Genomic DNA, 22286 nt, shown 5'->3' on the forward strand with positions numbered 1-22286 from the left:
TCAGTGCAAACAGGTGGCATGTAGGGAGTGTTCATAACAGACCCTGAACAGCTATGCCCCTACTCCGCCGTGGGGCCTAGGATGGCCAGGCCTAGACTGCTCCAGGGCTCCACAGGACCTGCTAGGCCACTGGCAACATGGGCAGTAGGGTGCTGCCAGGAAGAGCCCTCAGCTGGGCCCCCCTCACCATGCTCTCTTGTAGCCTCTGCCAACCAAGAGGCCTGGAGTTAAGGATCTTCCCACCTCCAAGAGCTCCAGGCCCCCACCCTAAGCCCAGGCCGGCCTCCTCCACATCCCAACTGCCCAGGGAGATGCCCAGGATAATTTGGAAGGGATGCTCACCCAGGAGCCTCAGGAACTTCCCAGATTCCACATCCCAAAATGACCCCAAACCCTCTTAACCCACTTGGTCTTCCCAGCTTGGACTGCCTTGTGCTGCAAGGGCCTCAGACTGGGACAGTCCAGGAGAGAGCAGGTCAGTGCCCCTACCTGTGTGCTCAGAAAGACCTGGCTCCAAATCCAAGCTCCGCTACCCACGAGCTGTGTGACTTCAGGAAAACTGCCCACCTCTCTGAGCTCGGTGTCCTCCTCCATAAATGGGGGATGCCGACAGCATTTGTCCTCTCAAGGCACCTGTGAAGACTAAAGGAGATGGCATGTGTTCAGTGCTCAAGGGAGGCCTGCTGCCTCCCAAAACCTTCTAGGGGCTGCAAGGAACCAAGCTGACTACCTTACAGCAGCACACAGCACAGGCCATTCAGCCGGGACCCAGTGGATATTCGTCCTTGGCAGCTGTCAGAGCAAGTTCTGAGGCAAGGGCTTCAGAAGCCCAGCCTGAGGGTAGAGGCAAATGAAAGACTCCCGTGGGGCCAGGAGGGGGACCAGAGAGGGCACCCTCTCCCTTTCTCAAGGCAGCTGAGGTCCCTACTGTTCTACCCTCCTAACACCTTCACCCACGGCCAGGCTCACTCCTATCTTTCCATCTCAGGACACACAAATGTAGGGCAAGGGCCAGGAACCTATGCCCCCCTTAAAGATGCCCATCACCTTTCAGGTAATGCTAGTTTGGAGTGATGACCAACCCCCACCTGCTTTCCTTCTCTCAGTGTGACCACCAGGGAACCAGCCCTTGCCTTGGGTTCATGTTCTCATGGCCAGGCAAGCAGAAGTCCCCGGGCTGCATGCACAATGGCATCTTAAAGTGCATGTGCTCTGCTGGGATTCTCAGAGGCCCTTGGGGCTCACTCCACAAAGGTCATTGCTGGACATCTCCCAGCTTGCTTCTCTCCCCAACCCCCCAGCCAACTGGTACCTTCATTTGCTTAGCATTTGCATACATCTGCATGCTGGTTGAAGAGCCCTTAACACTAATGAAATCCACAATGTCTGCTGTCAAATTTCAAATCATGTTTACAGCTGGTGACTCTATGCCCAACTGACTTCCCTACGGGTGAACCCTCAGTTATCAGGAACCACAAAGGACTAAGCTGTCTTGGTCAAGAGAGTCCACAGCCAGAATGACCACTGGGCCACCTTCCTCCAACTTCAGAGGGCACTGGACTCACACTGCTTCAATCCACAGGCTCATGGAGCCCACAGGCTAACATGAGCCTGTGGGTTGAGAGTTGAATCCTGAGAGCTACAATGGACTGACCAAGTGCAAATCCTCTCAACCAGCCTGGCCTTGGATACAACACCTGGGCAAAGGCAGACCTGAGAGAGCTCCACCTCTGAGCAGCTCCCCACAGTCTGCTTCAACAGCCAAGAGACAGAAACCAAGAAGCTTCCTCCTCCTTTCTCTCTGCCCGGTTTTCACATATCCTACACCCTCTAGGTCCTCACATTCTCTGTCCATGCTCCCCAACTCCTCTCCTTCTCTGCCTCCCCTACTGTGACCTTCCTCCCCACCCCCTCCCCAATCTCTGTGTTATATAGCTTCTCTTCATCTCTCCCTAGCCGAGTCCTCCCTTCCTCTCCCTCCTCTTCCTGTCCAGTCTTGTCTCCTCTTTAGGACTTCAGCTCAGGGTCTGCAGGTTGTGGCCTCCTTGATGAAAATACAACAGCATATGGTATGAAGTAAGCGGGTGTGAAAGGGGCTGTGCTGGGCCATTTCACTGTCACCTCCTCTCTCTTGCCCATGGCCCACTGAAGGGAAGTCAGGCACTCTAAAGCTTCACCCATCCATGGGCTGTACATGGGGCAGTAGAGAGACAGGGGACCCAAGAGTGACGCCAATATTTGTGCCCTGAACAACTAGAAGGATGGAGTTACCACTCAAGAAGGGAAACTAGGTGGAGCAGGTTTGGGGAGGAAGATAAGGGCAAGTTGACGGGGGGTGCCTGGCAGGCAGGAAAGTTGAGATGCTGTATAGGCTACTGGAGCTCGGGGGAGAGGTTGAGACTTGGGATTTAAATTTGGAGGCTGGCAGCACATAGGTGGTACTTAAAGCCACAAGACTGGATGGGATCTATACGGAGGAGTGGAGATAGGGGAAAGAGCCTGTGCAGGGCAAGTGCTCGGGCACCCTGATATCAAGAGGTGGGAGGGGGAGAAGAGGAACCAGCAAAGGAGGCTGAGAAGGAACAATCCACAAGGTAGGAGGAAAACAGAAGAATGGGTGTCCTGGAATCCAAGGAAGATATTTCAAGGAAGAGGAAGACTGGACATGTCAGATGCTGCCAATAAGACTGAGAATTGACCACTGGGTGCAGTGACAGGAACGTTACTGATAACCTTGAGAGAAGAGTTCAGCGGAGTGGAGTCCAATAAGAGTGGAGTCAAGAGACAGGGGAGGAGAGGATGTGGAGACAATGAGTCTAGACAACCCTTCTGGAAGTTTCTCTGCAAAGGGGAGGAGAGAGATGCAGCAGTAGCTGGCTGGAGAACACAAGAGACCTTTTTTTTTTTTTTTTTTGAGATGGAGTCTCTCTCTGTCGTCCAGGCTGGAGTGCAGTGGCGCAATCTCAGCTCACTGCAACCTCTGCCCCCTGGGTTCAAGCAATTCTCCTGCCTCGGCCTCCCAAGTAGCTGGGATTACAGGTGCCCACAACCATGCCTGGCTAATTTTTGTATTTTTAGTAGAGACAGAATTTCATCATGTTGGCCAGGCTGGTCTTGAACTCCTGACTTCAGGTGATCCACCTACCTCAGCCTCCCAAAGTGATGGGATTCCAGGTGTGAGCCACCATGCCAAGCCAGAACCATTTTTAAGATAAAAGAAATAACAGCAAGCTATCTGCTGATGGGATGCTCTAGCAAAGAGGAGGACCCAATGATGCAGGCGGGGGCCCTGCTGGAGTAATGTTCTCAAGCAGACACAAGGGGCCAGGATCTCTGCACAAGTGGAGGGATGGCCTTAACCAGGAGCAGGAACGCTTCACCCACAGAGACAGAAGAAAGCAGAGCAGTGAGTGCAGATGCTGGCAGACAGTGAGTATGGCACTGGGAGCCTCAGGACACTCTGACTGCTTATATTTTCTCAAAGATTATCCGCTGCAAGGAAGGATGGGAGAGGCGGGCGGGTGAGGGTAGAAGAGCAAGTGATGACCGGGTGCAGTGGCTTATGCCCATAATCCCAGCACTTTGGGAAGCCAAGGAGGGCAGCCGAGGAGGGTGGATCACTTGAGGTCAGGAATTCAAGACCAGCTCTGGCAACATAGTGAGACCCCATCTCTACACACACACACACACACACACACACACACAAAGAGCAAGTGTGAAAGAGTCATCTAGCATGGGGGAGAGGCAACAACCTCAGAACCTGTGCTGTGCCTGGTGGACTGCACTAAGGACCCACCTGAAGTTCAGAGTTCATGGGCTTGGACTGAAAGTAAGAACAGTCAGGACAGTGGTTTTCCTCAGCCCCATTCAGCTGCATGTGCAGGACCGGGGTAAGCCAGGCACTGGATTTAACCAGGGTTGGGGTTTTGCCAAGCAAGTGTGAAGAGGCAAAATGAAGTAAGGGAATTGGGGTCTGCAAGTTAGTGACAGGATTATCCTGGCTTCCACAGGGGCAACTGCCATCTGAGCTGGCCTAGCCCTGCTCAGGCCCCTCCCCTGCTGGTGCCTGAAGCCCACCATCCATTCCCTGCTGTGGGCTATGTGTGGCTCTTCTTTCTGCCCACATCTCAAAATGAGCTTCTGCAAGGGGGCCACAGTTGGGCCCACCAAATGAGCTTCCCACACACCATTCCTCTGGCCTGGAAAGTACCTCAGACCTCATACACTCAAAACCTCCATCTCCCTTCCCAAGCCACTACATGAGCTCATCCTTCCCAGTCTCCCCACCTCCAGTCAGACACAAGAGCCTGTCCATTCTGATTCCTAAATCTCTCCCAGCTCCATCCCCTTCTCACATCCCCCACCAGCAACACCCTCCCAGCAGGGCCACCAAACCACACAACTCCACTCCCTCTATGTGCCACAAGCAGCAGCCCCAATCCAGTCCCCTGTGTCTTATGCTGGGCACTGCCACAGCCTCCTGGCTGGTCTCTTTCCCATGTGCTGGCCCAGTCAGCCCCACTCCATCCTCCTCAGAGTGCCTTTCCAGCACTCCAAACTGCCTCATCATCCCCTCTTCAAAACCCTTCACTGGTTTTGAAGTGCCCTTGGGGAAAAGGCCAACCCCTCAGCCCACATTCCAGGCTAGCTGTAGCCTGGGCCTGCCTTCCTGTCTGGCCCCCCATGCCCTCTCCCCTTGCTGTGCCTCTCACTACTTTCTCTGGGCCTCCCCTCTCCCGTACCAACAGTACCTGTCTGAGTTGTGGTTCCCCCACCCCCAACCCTGAGGTTTCGAGCTCCCTGAAAGTTTGTGTCTGCTTCTCTATTCTCCAGCATCTGGTCTGATGTAGGGGTTCTGTCAGATTTGCTGACCTGGTATGTAGATTACCAGGTAGATGAAGCTTCTGGAGGTAGGGAAGGGGGAGGAACAGAATTGAAATACAGGGACCCCTGAGCCAAGTGACCTAACTTACTGCCACCTACTACAGGACAAGCTAATAACAGGTGCCTCCCGATATCATGCACTGATAAGGACATGACATCATCTATGGGATATTCTTGCCCAAAAATGGTTAACTTGACTCTAATCACGAGGAAGCAAGAAGACAAATCCAGAATGTGAGATATACCACAAGCCTTCAAAATTGACAATGTCATAAAAAATTTTTTTAAAAAGCCAGGAATTCATCCAGATTGGAACACTAAAGAGCCATAACAACTAAATGCTATGTATGTTCCATGATCAAATTAAAAAAAAAAACAAACAAACAGCTATAAAGGACTTTACTGAGACAACTAGAGAAATTTAAATATGGACGACATGTTAGGTTAAATTGGATGATTACTAAACTTCTTGAGTATGATAACAATATATTCTCTTTGTAGAAAAATATCCCTGTCTCAGGAAATTCATGCTGAAGTATTTAGAAGTGAAGTGTTATAATGTTGACAACTTACTTTCAAAACGTTGAAAGAGAGAGAGAGAAACAAATGTGGCAAAATGTTAACAACTGGCAAATCTAGGTCTCTAGGTGAAGGGTATGTAGGTGGGTATTCACCCTACTATCAGCTTTGACAAGATAAAAAGTAAGGTGGGAGAAGGGAGGGAGTGGAGGGAGACATTCCGAAGAGAGGAGCTCAGGGGTTGGGATTTTGGGGCAGGAGTCAGAGGAGAGGACGTTCCTTCCCCAGGGCAGCCCACAAACCTGAGCAAGAAGAGCTGTGGGCCAGCCCTGGGCTGGACGCTTGAGTTACCCCAGGCCAGGCAGGCACAGCACTGGAGTGGCTTACCAGCTGAAAAGGGGGCCAGACCCTGAGGAAGCAGACTCACCTGTGGGTAAACCGGCTTAGAGGGACAAGGAAAACAAGCCGGCCCCAGGGAGACTAGGGCAGGAACATGGGCCCCTCCCCCTCCATTGAGCTGTGGCAAGGAGCCAGGTCTGGCCCCAAGCCCACCCAACTCCCCCAAACACCCCTCGAGGGGCGACAGCCTAAGTGGATCCTCCTGTTCAGAGAGCCAGTCTAAATACGGAGCCTCAGACATAAGATGCCGCTCAAAACAGATTTTCCTGGAAAAGACCATCTGGCAAAGGAGGTCTAGAGCATCGTCTGTCACGAGAGGCAGTGTTGATCTCCTGCAAGCCAATGTCCGGAATGGGAATGCCTTGATCCCACCTCCCTAGGAAACTCCAGCTTAGTGCTTGTTTTTCCCAAGATCATCCCCTTGCCCAGATGGACAGGCACTCTATCCCACCTCCCACCTCCCTTCTAAGTTGTATCTCCAGGGAAGAAGAGGAGAGGATGGGGACACAGGTCTGAGTATCTGACAGTTCTGGCAAAGTGCAAATCCTCACTCTGCCACTTACTAACCAGGTGACTTGGAACAAGCAACTCTACCACAAAATGGGAATAAGGGTAGTACCTCCCTCTAAAGACTGTTATGAGAGTACTTAGCACATATGCTCCATATATGGAAGTTGGGTGAGGTAATGCCCCCCAGCCACTCTCTCTCTCAGTCCTGTCTACAGCAGGAAGTCATTCTTTCCAGCTATCTTTGCTCTCTCCCTTTAGGGAAGACCCTGGGAGGTACTATTGGTCCGGTCTGCTTGTGGAACATGCACCCCATAGTTGTCAGGCCAGGACAAGCTGCAGGAGGGAGGCCTCTCAGGGCATCCCTGGGCTGCAGGGTGCAATTCACCCAAGCATTGAGACTTCAACCTCGCAAGAGGCACCAGTGAGGGAGGCCTTTCAAGGACAACCCAGTCATCCTCCTTTAGCTGAGCCACACCCACCTACTCACTCCACTGGGTGGGAATATTTTGGGGGCTCTGGCCAAACTCTAGGGACCTGCTATGTTTCCACCAGGACCAAACTTTGCAGTAGCCCCAATCAAAAGCCACTGCTTCCCAGCATATATTGGGAAAAGGGGTTGCTGGGAGGACAGCAGGTACACTTCACTGATTCGGAGATCGCAGGCCCCAGAACTTGTAGCTTCCCTGGAAGACAGGTTCCAAACCTCCTGGGGAGAGGGTGGAAGAATGACAGAATGACTGCATCTGCCCTGGGCCACAGGTTGGGTTTGAGGCAGTCCCAGCCCAGTGTCTCCCCCCACCCCCAACCACCATGAAGCAGCTCTTGTTTGTAGGATCTAGAAAAAGGAACTGGGGAACCCAGGAAAGTCCAAACCCAGGCTGCCCACCTGCCCTGGCCAAACCCTGAGCCCTCTCCCTGATCCCCATCAAGCTCAGCCCGGCCTATCCCCAGGCTGCCAGGAGTCTTAGGCCCTCTTCCATTGTGGCTGCTGCTTCTGCTCCCTGTTCTCTTCCTGGCCCCCCCAAGATGGCCCCAAGACAAAGGGGTGGGCTATGCAAAAACAATGCCCCCAGTGATCATTCCAGGTAGTCCCTGCATCCTCTAGGAATATCTGAATACCTTCTCCGAGGAGGGGGCCCGCTGGGCAGGGTGGTCCCCAATCTGGACTCCCTCTGCACCTAGCCCCAGCAGCCCGCTCCTGGGACCCCTCCCTCCCGCTGCCGCCTCGGCCATTATGTGCCTCCTCAGCCCTGCCTGCCACGCCCCCGTACGAGCCCCCGCTCTAGCTGCAGAACCGAGGAGGCCTGGCCGCCAAGCCGGGCTGTCAAAGTTGGGAAACTGGAAACAGAAATAAATCTTCAAAGCTGCAGCCTCGTGAAGGTGGCTGCTGGCAGGCCCCGGTACCCAACGCCCCGATCCCCGGCCACCAAGCTGCCACTGGCACCCCCCACGCACACGCGTACCCCGAGATTATACAAAAGCGGGGAGAGGGTAGTGGGCCGCGGAGCCGAGAGACAATCGGGCCGGCAGCCCCCACCCTCCCCCAGGCCGGGTTCGGGCTTTCCCGCGGCGCCCCCTCTCCCCGGCCCAGACCCGGCCAGCCCGGGCTTCCTCTCTCGGCCCCATCTCCATGACAACCGTATCCTTCTGATGCTCCAGACGCCGCGGAATTGATCTGGAAATGTAGCTTTGTTAGTGGACCCGGGCGGGCACCGAGGGCGAGGGCGGCGCCCCCCACCCCACACGCGGCTCCCGCCCCGGCCGCTCCAGCCCCAGCCTGGCCGCCAGCGGGTAGGATTGGGTCCCGGAGCCCCGCGGCCCCACTCACCGCTGCTGGTCCCCGCCGCGGGTCCGGCCTCTCACGGCGGGGCCATCGGAGGCCGCCGGGCTGCCCGTCCCGCCCCGCCGCCGCCGGTCGGAGCTGCCCGCGCCCGCCCGCGTCCCTTCAGGTGCCGGAGCCGCGGTGTGGAGACGCTGAGCGAGGGGGACGGACGGCAGGAGGAAGGGAGCGGAGCCGTGAGCTGGAGGAGGAGGAGGGAGGAGGGAGGAGCGGGAGGAGCGGGAGGAGCGGGAAGGGCGGGGAAGGGCGGGGGCACTGCGGGCGCGCGAGCGGCGGGCGCGGAGCCGGGATTGGAGCACGGCCCCCAGCCCTGTCCGCCCGCCCGTGCGGTGCTCGCCCCGAGACCCCAGGGTGCCGGGGAGGGCGCAGCCCACCCTGTCCCGCCCTGCCCTGCGGGGGCCCTTTAAGAAAGGGGGGGAGGGGAGCGCCCGAGGTTCCGCCCCCTCCTAGCCCCGCCTGGCCCCTGCCGTCCTCGAACCCCCTGCCAGATCCAACCACCTCCGCCCCCCAGGCAGGACCCTCTGGCCTAGAACCTGAGCCCTCGGGACCCGCCAGGCCCTGGAGGTGGAGGGGGCGGGTCCTTGTTCAGGGAGTGACCCCTGCCCCCCAACTCCCTGACACACACTCCAGCCCCCGGGAGACCCCACCAAGAGAGGAGCAGGGAGTGTGGGGGACCAAGGTGAAAGATCTCAGAGAGGGAGACGGAGCCCCTGACACCTAGAGACAGACGGGAGGGAGACCTGGGCTGTGGGATGAGAAAGAGCCTCGGGACAGAGTGGGAGGGGAGGAGGCCGGACAGAGGAGAAAGAGACAAAGGAGAAAGACCCTGAGGGAGGCAGGAGGTGAGGGGTGGGTCCAACCAAGAATCCACATCCCAGTGCCAGGTCAAGGGGAAGCCTCCCTGGGCAGATATAAGGAGACATAGAGAGAGAGAGGGTGCCCTGGGTAGAGGAAACCATCTCCCAAGCCACCTGTCCCATGGTGTCTCCCCAAGGGCAAGTCAAGGCCCTGAAGCCCCCCTCTCAGTCCAGGACTCTAACTGAAGAAGAGGGTTGACTGGCTGTACCTGGGCTAGCCATTAAGAACTTCCTGGCTGTGAGGCACCTGCAGAGTAAGAGTCTGCCTCTCAGAGAGGTGTTAAAGGGCCCCCACCCACAGGGATCTAAGGAGGGGGTAGCAGGCCCAGTGCTGGGAGAAGGGAAATCAGGATAGAGTCAGGCCTGGCCACTGGAGGCCACTTTCTACTCCTCTCCCCTACTCCAGCCCCTGGGGGATCACCACACCCAGTTGCTTCCATCTCCAGACCTCAGCAGATGATCCACACTCTGCCCAGTGGGGCCTTGATCCTGCTGCACTCGGTGAACTCCTATTAAACCCTCAAATTCCTCCTTAAATGCCCCTTCCTCCATGAAGGCTTCTCTGACGTTCTTTCCACCCGTGAACACACAGACATGGACTCTTCTTAGAGAGCAGGAAGAGGATTTGCTGACCTCTTAGGGTGGCAGTAATTGGAGGTATGGGGTCTGAGCTGTGTGTAGTCAACAGTAGGAGCTGGGACTTCATCAACTATGGTGACACCTCTGACAGCCAAGCATCTACCAAGTGTTGTTCATGTGTCATATTTAATTCTCAAAACAGTCTCAAAACATCTCAAAACCCATTTTACAGATGAGAAAACTGAGACTTGAAGAGCATAAGTCACTTGCTCACAGTCCCAGAAGTTCTAAATCTGTGAGCACAGCTGGTCAATTAAGAGGGCACTCAGACCACATCCTTCACTGCCCATCAAACCCTAGGACATCACCACAGAGCCCAGAAACAAGCGAGCCACTGTCTGTGCAGGTGCCCAGGATCTTAAAGGGCACAGAGGGAGCCTGGCTTCCCTGCTGTCCTGCATTCTGCCCCCCTGCCCTCTGCTACCTGTAGGTAGAGAAGGGTGGCGACCAGCAGGGGCTGTGGAGGGAAGTGCACATGGCAGGGCTTAGATACCACACTTCTCACCCTTCACACCCATGCCTTCAAGTCACAGCTGGACCACCTTTCTGGGCTCCTACTTCCTCATCTGCCCAATGAGGATGGTAACAGGCCCCCTCTTGTGGGGCTAGGATGGGACCGAAAGAGGTGATGTGCTCAAGACCTGGCACACAGATGCACTCAATGGGCCATGGCTATTTCAGCTATAATGATGACTTACTCATGGAATGCATTATTTAATTGTTGTCCACCGGATGGACTCTGAGCCCCTTGAAAGGGTTCACAGTGTATCCTCAGCATCTAACTCTCAGCATGGCTTAATAAATTACATGGAAGGAAAGAACAGGGAAACAGGAAAGGCAGACACAGCTGTCTCTCCAGCTAACCTGCACTGGGCTGGCACACAGAACCTAGTTTCTGCCCCCTGGATCTGTCCCCTGCCCTTTGTAGCTCTGGGAGCCTGTGGCAGGGGCAAGGAGACCCGGGTTCTCATCCAGTCCCCCCACCCCACACTTCCTAGCTGTGTGGCTATGGGCAGCTGTACCCTTTACTGAACCCTCCTTTCCCCTCCGTCAAGTGGGACTAGCTCCCAAGAGCTCAGAGGGCTGCCAGGAGGCCACAGGTAGGCTCTGTGTGAGTGTTCCGGGTGCCATGAACACTGGAGAGGGGAGTATTGTTATTGTTCCTTGTGGCTACCTTTGCCTTCTGAAAGACAGCAGGGTCAGGCTGGGAATGGTGGCTCACGCTGGTAATCCCAGCACTTTGGGAGGCCAAAGCGAGCTGGATCACTTGAGGTCAAGAGTTCGAGACCAGCCTGACCAACATAGTGAAACCCCCCATCTCTACTAAAAATACAAAAATTAGCCAGGCGTGGTGATGCATACCTGTAATCCCAGCTACCCTGGAGGCTGAGGCAAGAGAATTGCTTGAACCCGGGAGGCAGAGGTTGTAGTGAACCAAGATCGTGCCACTACATTCCAGCCTGGGTGACAGAGCAAGACTCAGTCAAAAGAAGAGGAAAGAAAGAAAGAGAGAGAGAGGAAGGAAGGAAGGAAGGAAGGGAGGGAGGGAGGGAGGGAGGGAGGGAGGGAGGGAGGGAGGGAAGGAAAGGGAGGAAAGGAAGGAAGAAAAAAGAAAAGAAGAGAAAAGGAAAAAGGAAGACAGCAGGGTCAGCATCCCCCTACCCAGGAGCCAAAATAGACTGTGTTTCCCCCATTCCTCAAGGGAAAGAAGAATGGGCAGCTTCTCCCTGTTCCTCCAAGTGACCTGCCTTTCCTCCCCCACTCTGCCTCCTCACCTGAGGGGGTCTCATAAGAAGCAGGTGCCAAGACTGGGCCAAAGACCCTTGCACACGGAGGGGCCTTTTCCCACGGTTTACCGCCTGGCCCTTGACTGGTCCCCAGGGAGGATGAAAGTTATGGGGGTGCCCGGCTGCACTGGGCATGGTCAGCACCTTGGGCAGGGACTGAGGGATCCACCAATTGGAGGGACTCATTTGGGTCCAACCCACAAGAGGCTTGACTCAGAGGCCCCTAAAACACCCAATTCTCCCATCTTCCAGCTGGAAGACTGAGGCCCAGGAGGGGCGCCTGGGTAGGGATTCCCCAGGCCAATCCCAGAGAGTTCAATGAGCACCTACTGTGTTCACAGCTCTGTTGTAACCTGCCCCTGTCCCCAGCACCCCCACAACCCCAAGATGAAGGCCCCAATTCACCGATTCTATGTCCCCTCTCCTGACACTTCCCACCTCAAATTTGATGTCCTAGGACCCCTCCCACACTCATACCCCCTCAACCATTTCTAGTGACCTCCCTTTGCTTAGGCAGGCTCTCTGCCTGGGATGCCTTCCCCTTCACGCACCCTCATTTGGCTAATTACTTTCCACTCCCCAGCTACTATCCCATTTCTCTTTACCTATTATGGCAAAGCTCCTTGAAAAAGTTGTCCATGCTGGCTGTCTCCCATTCCTCTCTCTCGAAGGAACTCCAGTCTGGCTCTTATCTCCCTATACAGTCCACTGACACCACTCATCAAAGTCACCAACACAGTTGCTGAGTACAGATGTGTAGGTTGGGCACTGCACAAGGGTGCTGGGGTACACAAAGGATGGAGAGGTAGCTAAAACCCAACCTGCTCTCCTTTCACCATGCTGTGTGTCCTGATGCAAGGCTGTATCTGTCAGGGGAAGAGATGCCTTTTTCTTTCTCCCTTTTTTTTTTTTTTTTTTTTTGAGATGGAGTTTCACTTTTGTTGCCCAGGCTGGAGTGCAATGGCGCAATTTTGGTTCACTGCAACCCCCACCTCCTGAGTTCAAGTGATTTTCCTGCTTCAGTCTCCCGAGTAGCTGGGATTATAGGCACCCCAACCCCAACCCAACCACCCACACCCAGCTAAACCCAGCTAATTTTTTGTATTTTTAGTAGAGATAGGGTTTCATCATGTTGGCCAGGCTGGTCTCGAACACCTGACCTCAGGACACCCACCTCAGCCTCCCAAAGTGCTGGGATTACAGGCATGAACCACAGCACCCAGCCATTGCCACCATTTTCTAAAGTTTGTACACGGTGCTAGACTGTGGCCTGGTCCTCAGTGACTGCCACGATGCTAAATCCAAAAGTCCATTCACAGGCCTGGTCTTAGCTTCCTGACAGCATCTGATACCGTACGTCCCCCCTTCCTCCTTGACATGCTTTCCTCCCTTGACTTCCAGGACTCCTCACTGCCATGTTTTTCCTCCTGCCTCTCTGGCTGCACCTTTTCATCTTCCTTTGCTGGTTTCTCTGTCCCTCTCTGACCTCCAACGCCAGAGCTCCCAGGGCTCAGTCCTCAGTCTTCTCCATCTCACTCTTGCCCATGATGACCCCAACCCAGCTTCAAAGCGCAGCTAAACCCTGAAACTGCTCGGTGTGTGATTCTCCAACCTGGACCTTTCCACCTGAGATCAGACTCTAATACCCAAGTGCTGATCTGAAGTTGCCACCAGGATATCCAAAAAGCATTTCCGTCTTAACCCAACCCAAACTGACCTCCTCTTCCTCTTTGCAGTAAACATCACGACCACAAGGCTAGGCTGGTCTTGAATTCCTGGGCTCAAGTAATCCTCCTGCCATGGCCTCCCAAAGTGCTGGGATTACAGGCATGAGCCACTGCGCCCAGACTCAAACCAAGTCTTTATACAGGCCACAAAATCCCATAAGATCTGGCCCCCACCACTCCTCTGACCTCATTCTCCTGCAGACACACCAGCCCCCTCCCTGTTTCTCCAAAGCACCGGGCACACTCCCACCTCAGTGCCCATGCTGCTCTCTGCCTAAAACACTCCTCCCCCTGGTATCCGCACCGCACACCCCTCACTTCCTTCAGCTCTCTGTTCCAATGTCAGCTTTTCTGACCACTCTACTAAAATACTACCCCCTCCTTCATCCACATCCCCCATTTCCCCACCTTCTTTTCCTCCATAACACATATTTATATACCACATGCTTGTCCTTTCTGGGAATGGTCTGTGTCCCCACCGCTGCTGCCATCACTAGGCCCTAGGTTCCATGAAGGTAAGAATTTTCCTCTCTCCCTTGTAGATTCCCGGGGGGGGGGCTGGAACAGCACCAGGCACCCAGTGGGCATTTAGTGAAGCACTCATATAATGAGTGCCCACTATTCCTAGTTTGTTGAGTGGGTTTCTTTTTGTTTTTGTCTTGTTTTGTTTTTTGTTTTGCTTTTAGAGACATGAATACCCAGGCTGGAGTGCAGGGTACATGATCTCGGCTCACTACAGCCTTGACCTCCCAGGCTCTAGTGATCCTTCCTTAATAAAGGAAGAAGTCAGCTGTAAATACTAGAAGGGCTTTGAAACACACAAACAAACAAAACCTGGTGTGTGACTGCAGCTGGCTGGTGGGTAGAGCTACTTCAGCCAGGTGTTCAGTCAGGGAAGGCCTCTCTGAGGAGGTGCCCCCAGGCCGGGCAAGTCGGCCTCCATCACAGCACATGTCACACTGTGTCGTGACTGTCTGGACTGGACACTCCATGAGGGCAAGGACCCTGCACACTCCCTCTCAGTCCCCAGCTCCTCCCTGAGCCCACGGCCTGCATAAAGTTGGTATCCAAAGAGTGATGAATCAAAGAATGAATGAATGAGTGAGTGGCCAGGGACAAACGCACGCCTGGGCGGCGACCCTGACAGGCCCACAGTAGGGAAACCGTGCAGTCGGGAGCTGGGGCAGGGAGCCACAGAGGCCTCGGGAGGATTCCTGGAGCCCCAGGTCTGGTCTGCAAATGAGGACAACATGACCCACCACTCCCATGTTAGCCAGGAGAGAGCGTGGGCAGGATTCACACTCCTTGCTCACTGGACAGCCCTGGCAGTGGGGGCCAGCAAAGTTGAGATAAGGGGCCAGTCACCTGGAGAAGAGCAAGGCCACGGGCTGGAGAAAGAGAGAGTGCCCAAGCTCTGCGAGCTGCCTGTGCAATCCCTCCCCCAGCAGACGAGCCCTGGCCAGTATGGGGCCAGGGCTGGTGGACAAAGCCCCACAGGAGTGCCAGGGACTTGCAGTGCCGAGAGCCAGCCGGCCGTCGGCCCAAGGCACAGGCAGAGCCTGGCCCAGAACAGCATCTAAGGGCTTTTGTGGGCCTCCGGGAGCCTGTCCAGGAGAGTCCCGGGAACTGGCTGTGGTGGTATGGGGTGGGCAGCCCGCGCTTCCGGAGGTCCAGCTGGCCGTCCGGGCCTGGGTTGATGGGGGTGAGGGGGAGAAGCCCCCTGTGCCCCCCCAGTCTCTACCCTAGTGGAGGTCACCCCACCCTGTCCCAGGGATTCGCACTGCTAGAATTAGAGGGGCCAGCCCGTCCCATCACCCGCACTGAGGCCCAGGGAGCAGGGCATGCGGCGCCTTTAGGGTTGACTTCGGCTTGAAACTGACCCTCCCCTTAACCCACGCGTTCCTCCAAGAAGCCGGGCGGGAGAGAGGAGGGCAAACCTTTTTCCAAAATGAAGGGACACGGGACATGTCGAGTCCTGCCCAGGGAGGAGCGGCCAAGCCGGGAAGGTTCCCGCAGGGCGAGCTCCGGCTGGGGGAGGCGGGCCAGGCCTGGGGGCGGGTTGTCGAGGGGGCGTGGGGGTGCTCTCCGCCTCCCTCTGCTGGCCAGACGCAGAATTTCCAGAGCCCCTGTGTCTCAGTGCCCAGCACTGCCCGGAGTCGTCGGCGAAGCGCAGCCCCGCTCGCCCGCACTCCGAAAGGAAGCGAATACAGGTCATATGGGTCATCCCCCTGCCGCAGCACCAGGCCCAGCGACACCCCGAGTCCAGCCGCAGGCACTCAAAAATCATCCTCCGCGTCGGGATCCCGCCAGTGCTGGAAGTCTCCTATCCGCTCCAACCCGGGTATTTCCTCAACTTTGCCCAGGCTGTCTCCGAAGGCCGTGGCGTTACACAACACGGATGGAAAACAGGCTCCCCAACTATCCCATGGTGACCCAGACCCCCTCTTCCTTGTGCCAGAGACCACAGAGAATTGAGGGGAGTTCACGTACGGGTCCCCGGACGGCGGGAAAGGTTGGGGTCTAACTGGCCGAGATCCAAAAGGCCGCCCCGCCCAGCCCCTCCCGGCCCTAGGAAGGCAGCGACGGAGGTTCTTTTGGGGTCGGGGCGCCACCTGCTGGTGTTTATGGAAACTGCACCCGCGCCACCAGGCGGACTGCCTGGCTGGGAGAGAACACCAATAAACCCTGGTCATGGCCGCTGACTGCTGCTGAGAGTGTTCTGTGAGCCAGGCTGATGCTGAGCTCTGGGCACACATGACCTCATTTCACCCTTACAGCACTCCTGTGAAGTGGACATGATTGCCGTTTTACCTATGAGCACACTAGCTCAGAAAGTTCAGAGCACCCCCAGTAAGTGGCAGAGCCCAGGCCCTCCTTCCTGGTATGTGCTGGAACTGGGCTTTCTGTTGCACTGGGGCATGGGGGTGGAGTGGGGGGAGGAACTCAGGAATGAGCTCTAGGAAGGAGGTCTCCCCGTTCCTACGCTCACCCCAAGCTTGGGCAGAATCCATCTCAGCTTAGCCTGCAACTCAGGCATGGTAGGAGTCCTCGGGCTTGTTTGCCCCATTCATGCCCATGTCCTTCTCCGCTGACAGCTTGAGAGCACTTCTAGGACAAGGCCAAGGCAATCTGTTTTCATGCCACCTCCATCCAGTACTGCTAAGTGAGTGCCCTCAGCCTCTCTCACTTGGGATGACCACTGGGGCCACACACCCCACACACCCTGCAGGCCCCAGCCAGCTGCTCCTCACTCCCGGTTCGGGAGCTCGGGGAGGTGTACTGTAAGTGGTTGTGCGAGTGACAGAATCCCAACTCAAACTGACCAGTGAAATGGGGCCTCTCTCAGTGGAAAGTCAAGTTCAGGAGTAGGTCAGGCAGTACAGAAGAGGCTCTCAAATGTGGTCTTTCTCCACATCTGTAGCCCAGTGTTCCTCTGCATTGCCTTCATTTCCAGGCAGGCTCTTCCAAAAACAAGTTAAGATGGCTAAGGCAGGTCTGAGCTTATGTCCAGCTTTGAGGGAAGAAGCCATCCCCATTCCAACAGTGCAGTACAAGCGGAAGTCTCAGGACTCAGTCTCATCGGCCCAGTCTGGGCAACACGGCGAAATGTGAAATGCTCCCAGCCCTGAACCAATGACTGAGTCACCAAGAGTCACTGCCCCTTTGAAGTAAAGCCTGGAGTCGGCCTCAGGTGATCCACCACATGGACTGACTGATGGTGGGTGGGGATTTGTCCCAAAGGAAAATGGGGGAACGTTTCAGGAGAACGGGGACAGCTGCTGCACAGCCAACAACTCTAATGTCCATGACACTTGGGCATACCAGAAAGCCACCTTTTCTTGACCCTAACCCATTTAAAACATTTATTTATTTTTAATAAAGCGAAGTGGGGTCTTGCTCTGTCCCCAGGCTGGAGTGCAGTAGCAGTGATCTTTGTTCACTGCAGTCTCAACCTCCTGGGCTCAGGTGAGCCTCCCTCCTCTCCGCCTCCCGTGTAGCTGGGACTACAGGTGCCCGCCACGACACCTGGCTAATTTTTGTATTTTTTGTAGAGACGGGTTTTTGCCATGTTGCTGAAGCTGACCTCAAACTCCTGGGCTCAAGAGAACCTCCTGTCTCAGCCTCCAGAAGTGCTGGGACGACAGGCGTGAGCCACAGCGCCCAGGCTATTTATTTGAGACAGGGTCTCACTCTATCACCCAGGCTACAGTGCAGTGGTGTGATCACAGCTCACTGTAACCTCAAACTCTTGGGTTCAAGGGATCCTCCTGCCTCAGCCTCTCAAGTAGCTGGGACCATGGGTGTATGCCACCACTCCTGGCTAATTTTTAAATTTTGTGTTGTGTTGCCCAGGCTGGTCTCAAACTTCTGACCTCAAGCAATCTTCATACCTCAGCCTTCCAGAGTGCTGAGATTATAGGCATGAGCCATTGCACCCAGCATCTAACCCATTTTTAGATTGGAGACCCGTTCCCACATTATCATACTTCCTTCCTTCCTTCATTCAACAAATATATATCGAGTCCCTATATGTACCAAGCACTATTCTAGGTGTGCTATGTCGGTAAACAAAAAAACACAAAAATTCTTGCTCTCCTGAATCATGCTTCCAATGGGGGTGGGAGGAGAGAAGAAACAAACATAATAAATAAGTGAAGTATATAATATTATAGACAGTGACAAGCACCACAGGGAAAATAGGCCATGAGGAAGGCAATGAGGGCCAGGCACGGTGGCCCATACCTGTAATCCCAGCACTTTGGGACGCCAAGGCAGGCGGATCGCCTGAGGTCAGGAGTTCAAGAGCAGCCTGGCCAACATGGTGATACCCCGTCTCTATTAAAAATACAAAAATTAGCTAGGCATGGTGGTGTGTGCCTATAGTCCCAGCTACTAGGGAGGCTGAGGTGGGAAGATTGCTTAAACCCAGCAGGCAGAGGTTGCAGTGAGCCGAGATAGCACCACTGCACTCCAGCCTGGGCAACAGAGCAGACCCTGTCTCAAAAAAAAAAAAAAAAAAGAAAAGAGAAGAAAAGGAAAAAGAAAGAAAAAAAGGAAGGAAGGGAAGGGAAGAGAAGGGAAGGGAAGGGAAGGGAAGAGAAGGGAAGGGAAGGGAAGGGAAGGGAAGGGAAGGGAAGGGAAGGGAAGGGAAGGGAAGGGAAGGGAAGGGAAGGGAAGGGAAGGGAAGGGAAGGGAAGGGGATGAGGAAGGTAGACAGGGTGAGAGGTGTTCCCACAGAGTGTTATCAATAGGCACTTTGAAAGGATGAAGTCGAACAAAGACAAGAAAGAGGTAGGCTGAGCTAGGTGGCTCACACCTGTGATCCCAGCACTTTGGGAGCCTGAAGCGGGAAGATCACCTGAGCTCAGGAGTTTGAGATCAGCCTGGCCAACATGGTAAAGCCCGTCTCTACTAAAACTATAAAAATAATTAGCCAGGCATGGTGGTACACGCCTGTAATCCCAGCTACTCAGGAGGCTGAAGCAGGAAAATCATTTGAACCCAGGAGGTGGAGGTTGCAGTGAGCCAGATCACGCCATTGCACTCCAGCCTGGGTGACAGAGCAAGACTCCATCTCAAAAAAAAGGGGGTGGGGGAATTTGTCATGTAGACATATGGCAGGGGAGATTTCCAGGAAGGAAGAAAAGCCAGTGCAAAGGCCTTGGGGTGGGAATTTGCAGGGCATGTTCATGGACCAGCAAGGAGCAAAGGGAACAGGGAAGGATGTGGGAGGTGAGAGCAGGGAGGGAGCAGGGGCCAGATGATGGAGGGCCTTGTAGGCCATGATGAGGACTTTGGCTTTGACTCTAAGTGACATCAGGAGCCACCGAAGGTTGGGGCCAGAGAACTGATTTGATCTGACTTATATTTTTAAAGTGTCCCTCTGGCTGCTGTGTTGGGGATAGACTGGAGAGATCAGGGCCAAACCCAGTTAGGAGGCCATCGAGATGTCAATTAGCAATCTAAGCAGAGATGTCAGAGTGGCAGACAGAAAAGTCTAAGTGGAGATACACACTGGGGATGAGTGGGTGAGGTCACCACAGGAGTCGGGGAGGGGCGTGTCACAGGACCAAGAATGGACCCCTGAGGCCCTCCCACATTAACAGCTGGGGGAGGCCAGCACAATGGCTTACACCTGTAATCCCACCACTTTGGGAGGCAGAGGCGGGTGGATCGCTTGAGGTCAGGAGTTCAAGACCAGCCTGGGCAACATGGCAAAAACTCGTCTCTGCAAAAAATACAAAAATTAGCCAGTGTGGTGGTGCATGCCTATAGTTCCAGCTACTTGGGAGGCTAGGGTGGGAGGATCACTTGAACCCAGGAGGTCAGGGCTGCAGTGAGCTGAGATCATGCTACTGCACTCCAGCGTGGTCGACAGAACAAGACCCTGTAGAAAAAAAAAAAAAAAAAAAAAAAAAAAGCCCGGGCGCAGTGGCTCACGCCTGTAATCCCAGCACTTTGGGAGGCCAAGATGGGCGGATCACGAGGTCAGGAGATCGAGACCATCCTGGCTAACTCAGTGAAACCCCGTATCTACTAAAAATACAAAAAAATTAGCCGGGAGTAGTGGTGGGCGCCTGGGCGACTAAGCAAGACTCCATCTCAAAAAAAAAAAAAAAAAGAGCTAGCGAAAGGGGAAAGGGGAGAAACAAGAAGAGGGACTGAGAAAAAGCATCCATGCAGAGAGGCAGAGGAAAAGCAAGAAATCCTATAAGCCAAACAAAGAGACAATATCAAGGAGAAATGAGACTGAGGAAGTCAGATGCTGCCAATGAAATCAAGTGAAACGAGAGCTGAAAATCTCCCTTGACTTTAGCAGCATGGAGGTCACTGGGGACCTTGACAAGAGCCATTTTTGTGGAAAAGACTGAGGAGAACTCAACAGCAGGGTTATGAAATAACAGTTAACAAGTAGCCTGGGCAACACAGCAAGACCCTGTCTACAATTCACAAACTTCAGAGCAGCACTACTCATGACGGCCAAGAGGCGGAAACAACCCGTCCATCGACAGATGAATGGGTTAACAATATGCGCTACATCCATACAATGGAACATTGGCCTTAAAAAGAAAGGAAACCCTGACACCTGCTACAACACGGACGAATCTGTTTTGAGACAGGGTCTTGTTCTGTCGTCCGGGCTGGAGTCCAGTGGTGCAATCACAGCTCACTGTGGCCTTCAGCTCCTGGGCTCAAGCGATCCTTCTGCCTCAGCCTCATAAGTGGCTGAGACTACAAGTACGCACCACCCTGCCCAGCTAGTTTTGTTTTTTGTTTTTTTGTTTTGTTTTGTTTTGTTTTTTGTTTTTTTATTTTTGTAGAGACAAGCGTCTTACTATGTTGACCAAGCTGATCTTGAACTCCTGGGCTCAAGTGATCCTCCCACCTCCACCTCCCAAAGTGCTGGGATTACAGGTGTGACTGTGCCCAGCCAGATTAATCTTGAAAATGTTAGGCTAAGTGAAATAACTCAGACACGAAAGAACAAATACTGTGTGATTTCATTTATATGAAATATCTAGACAAGGCAAATCATAGAGACAGAAAGTATGATAGACATGACCAGAGGCGGTGGTGAGTTCTCATCTAATAGATGGAGTTTTTGTTTGTGATGATGAAAAAAGTTCTGTAACTATACTACATACTAGTGATGATTATATGACATTTTGAGGGTACCTAATGTCACTGAATTATACACTTAAAAATGATGGAAATGGGCCAGGCGCGGTGGCTCACACCTGTAATCCCAGCACTTTGGGAGGCTGAGGCAGGCGGATCATGAGATCAGGAGATCGAAATGATCCTGTCTAACACGGTGAAACCCCGTCTCTACTAAAAATACAAAAAATTAGCCGGATGTGGTGGCGGGCGCCTATAGTCCCAGCTACTTGGGAGGCTGAGGCAGGAGAATGGCGTGAACCCGGGAGGTGGAGGTTGTGGTGAGCCAAGATCGCGCCAGCTGCACTCCAGCCTGGGCGACAGAACAAGACTATGTCTCAAAAAAAAAAAAAAAAAAAAAGTTAAAATGGTAAATCTTGTGTGTGTGTGTGTGTGTGTGTGTGTGGTATTTTTAGTAGAGACGAGGTTTTACCACGTTAGCCAGGATGGTCTCGATCTCCTGACCTCATGATCCACCCGCCTCGGCCTCCCAAAGTGCTGGGATTGCAGGCGTGAGCCACCGCGCCCGGCTTAAAATGGTAAATCTTATGATATTCTACCACAATAAAAAAATAAATAAAACCAAGTGACCTTCAAAAACTAGTCGGGGCTGGGCGCAGTGGCTCATGCATGTAATCCCAGCACTTGGGGAGGCTGAGGTGGGAGGATTGCCTGAGCTCAGGAGTTCGAGACCAGCCTGGGCAACATGGTGAAACCCTGTCTATACTAAAATACAAAAAATTAGCCGGGTGTGGTGGCATGCACCTGTAGTCCTAGCTACTTGGGAGGCTGAGGCAGAATTGCTTGAACCCGGGAGGCGGTGGTTGCAGTGAGCCGAGATCACGCCACTGTACTCCAGCCTGGGCTATAGAGTGAGACTCTGTCTCAAACAAACAAACTAGTCAGGCCCAGCGCAGTGGCTCACACCTGTAATCCCAGCATTTTGGGAGGCCAAAATGGGCAGATCACCTGGGGTCAGGAGTTTGAGACCAGCCTGGCCAACATGGCAAAACGTCATCTCTACTAAAAATATAAAAATTAGCCAGGCATGGTGGTGGGCACCTGTAATTCCAGCTATTAGGGAGGCTGAGGCAGGAAAATCACTTGAACCCAGGAGGCGGAGGTTACAGTAAGCCGAGACTACACCAGTGTACTCCAGCCTGGGCAACAAGAGTGAAACTCCGTCTCAAAGACAAACAAACAAACAAACAAATGAAAAAACTAGATAACAGGCATTTATTGAGCACCTAATACATGCTAGATACTGGACTGAAACCTAAGGCCTATGAAAGGCCCTGTGAAGGGCCACTGGGAGCCTACGTGGGCTCAGTACTGCCCCAGCCCCACCTTCTGGCCCCCTTGTTTTCTTGGGCCCCTGGGCAGGTAAATCCAGGCAGGCAATTATTATGATATGAAATGCTGTGTGTGTGCGATTTCAGAGAGATATGTGATGAGGCCGGGCACA

General features: G+C 54.0%; 1 protein-coding gene across 4 annotated transcripts in view; it reads right to left on the minus strand.

The window, feature by feature from the left end:
- Positions 1-15185, minus strand: part of PSD2 (pleckstrin and Sec7 domain containing 2) — a 55207-nt gene extending 40022 nt beyond the window's left edge. For 3 of the 4 annotated variants that reach the window (XM_073010641.1, XM_073010642.1, XM_073010643.1), the window contains exons 1-2: positions 15100-15185; positions 490-642 (exon numbers count right to left, since the gene is read on the minus strand). The gene's annotated coding sequence lies outside the window, so the exon portion shown is untranslated. Of the gene's footprint in view, positions 1-489; positions 643-8140; positions 8365-15099 lie in introns of those variants that run through there. The other variant, XM_038009490.2, reaches the window with a different exon arrangement.
- Between the last annotated feature and the right edge of the window lie 7101 nt (positions 15186-22286).

Source organism: Chlorocebus sabaeus, chromosome 23, assembly GCF_047675955.1.
Source record: "Chlorocebus sabaeus isolate Y175 chromosome 23, mChlSab1.0.hap1, whole genome shotgun sequence".
Taxonomy (NCBI): Eukaryota; Metazoa; Chordata; class Mammalia; order Primates; family Cercopithecidae; genus Chlorocebus; species Chlorocebus sabaeus.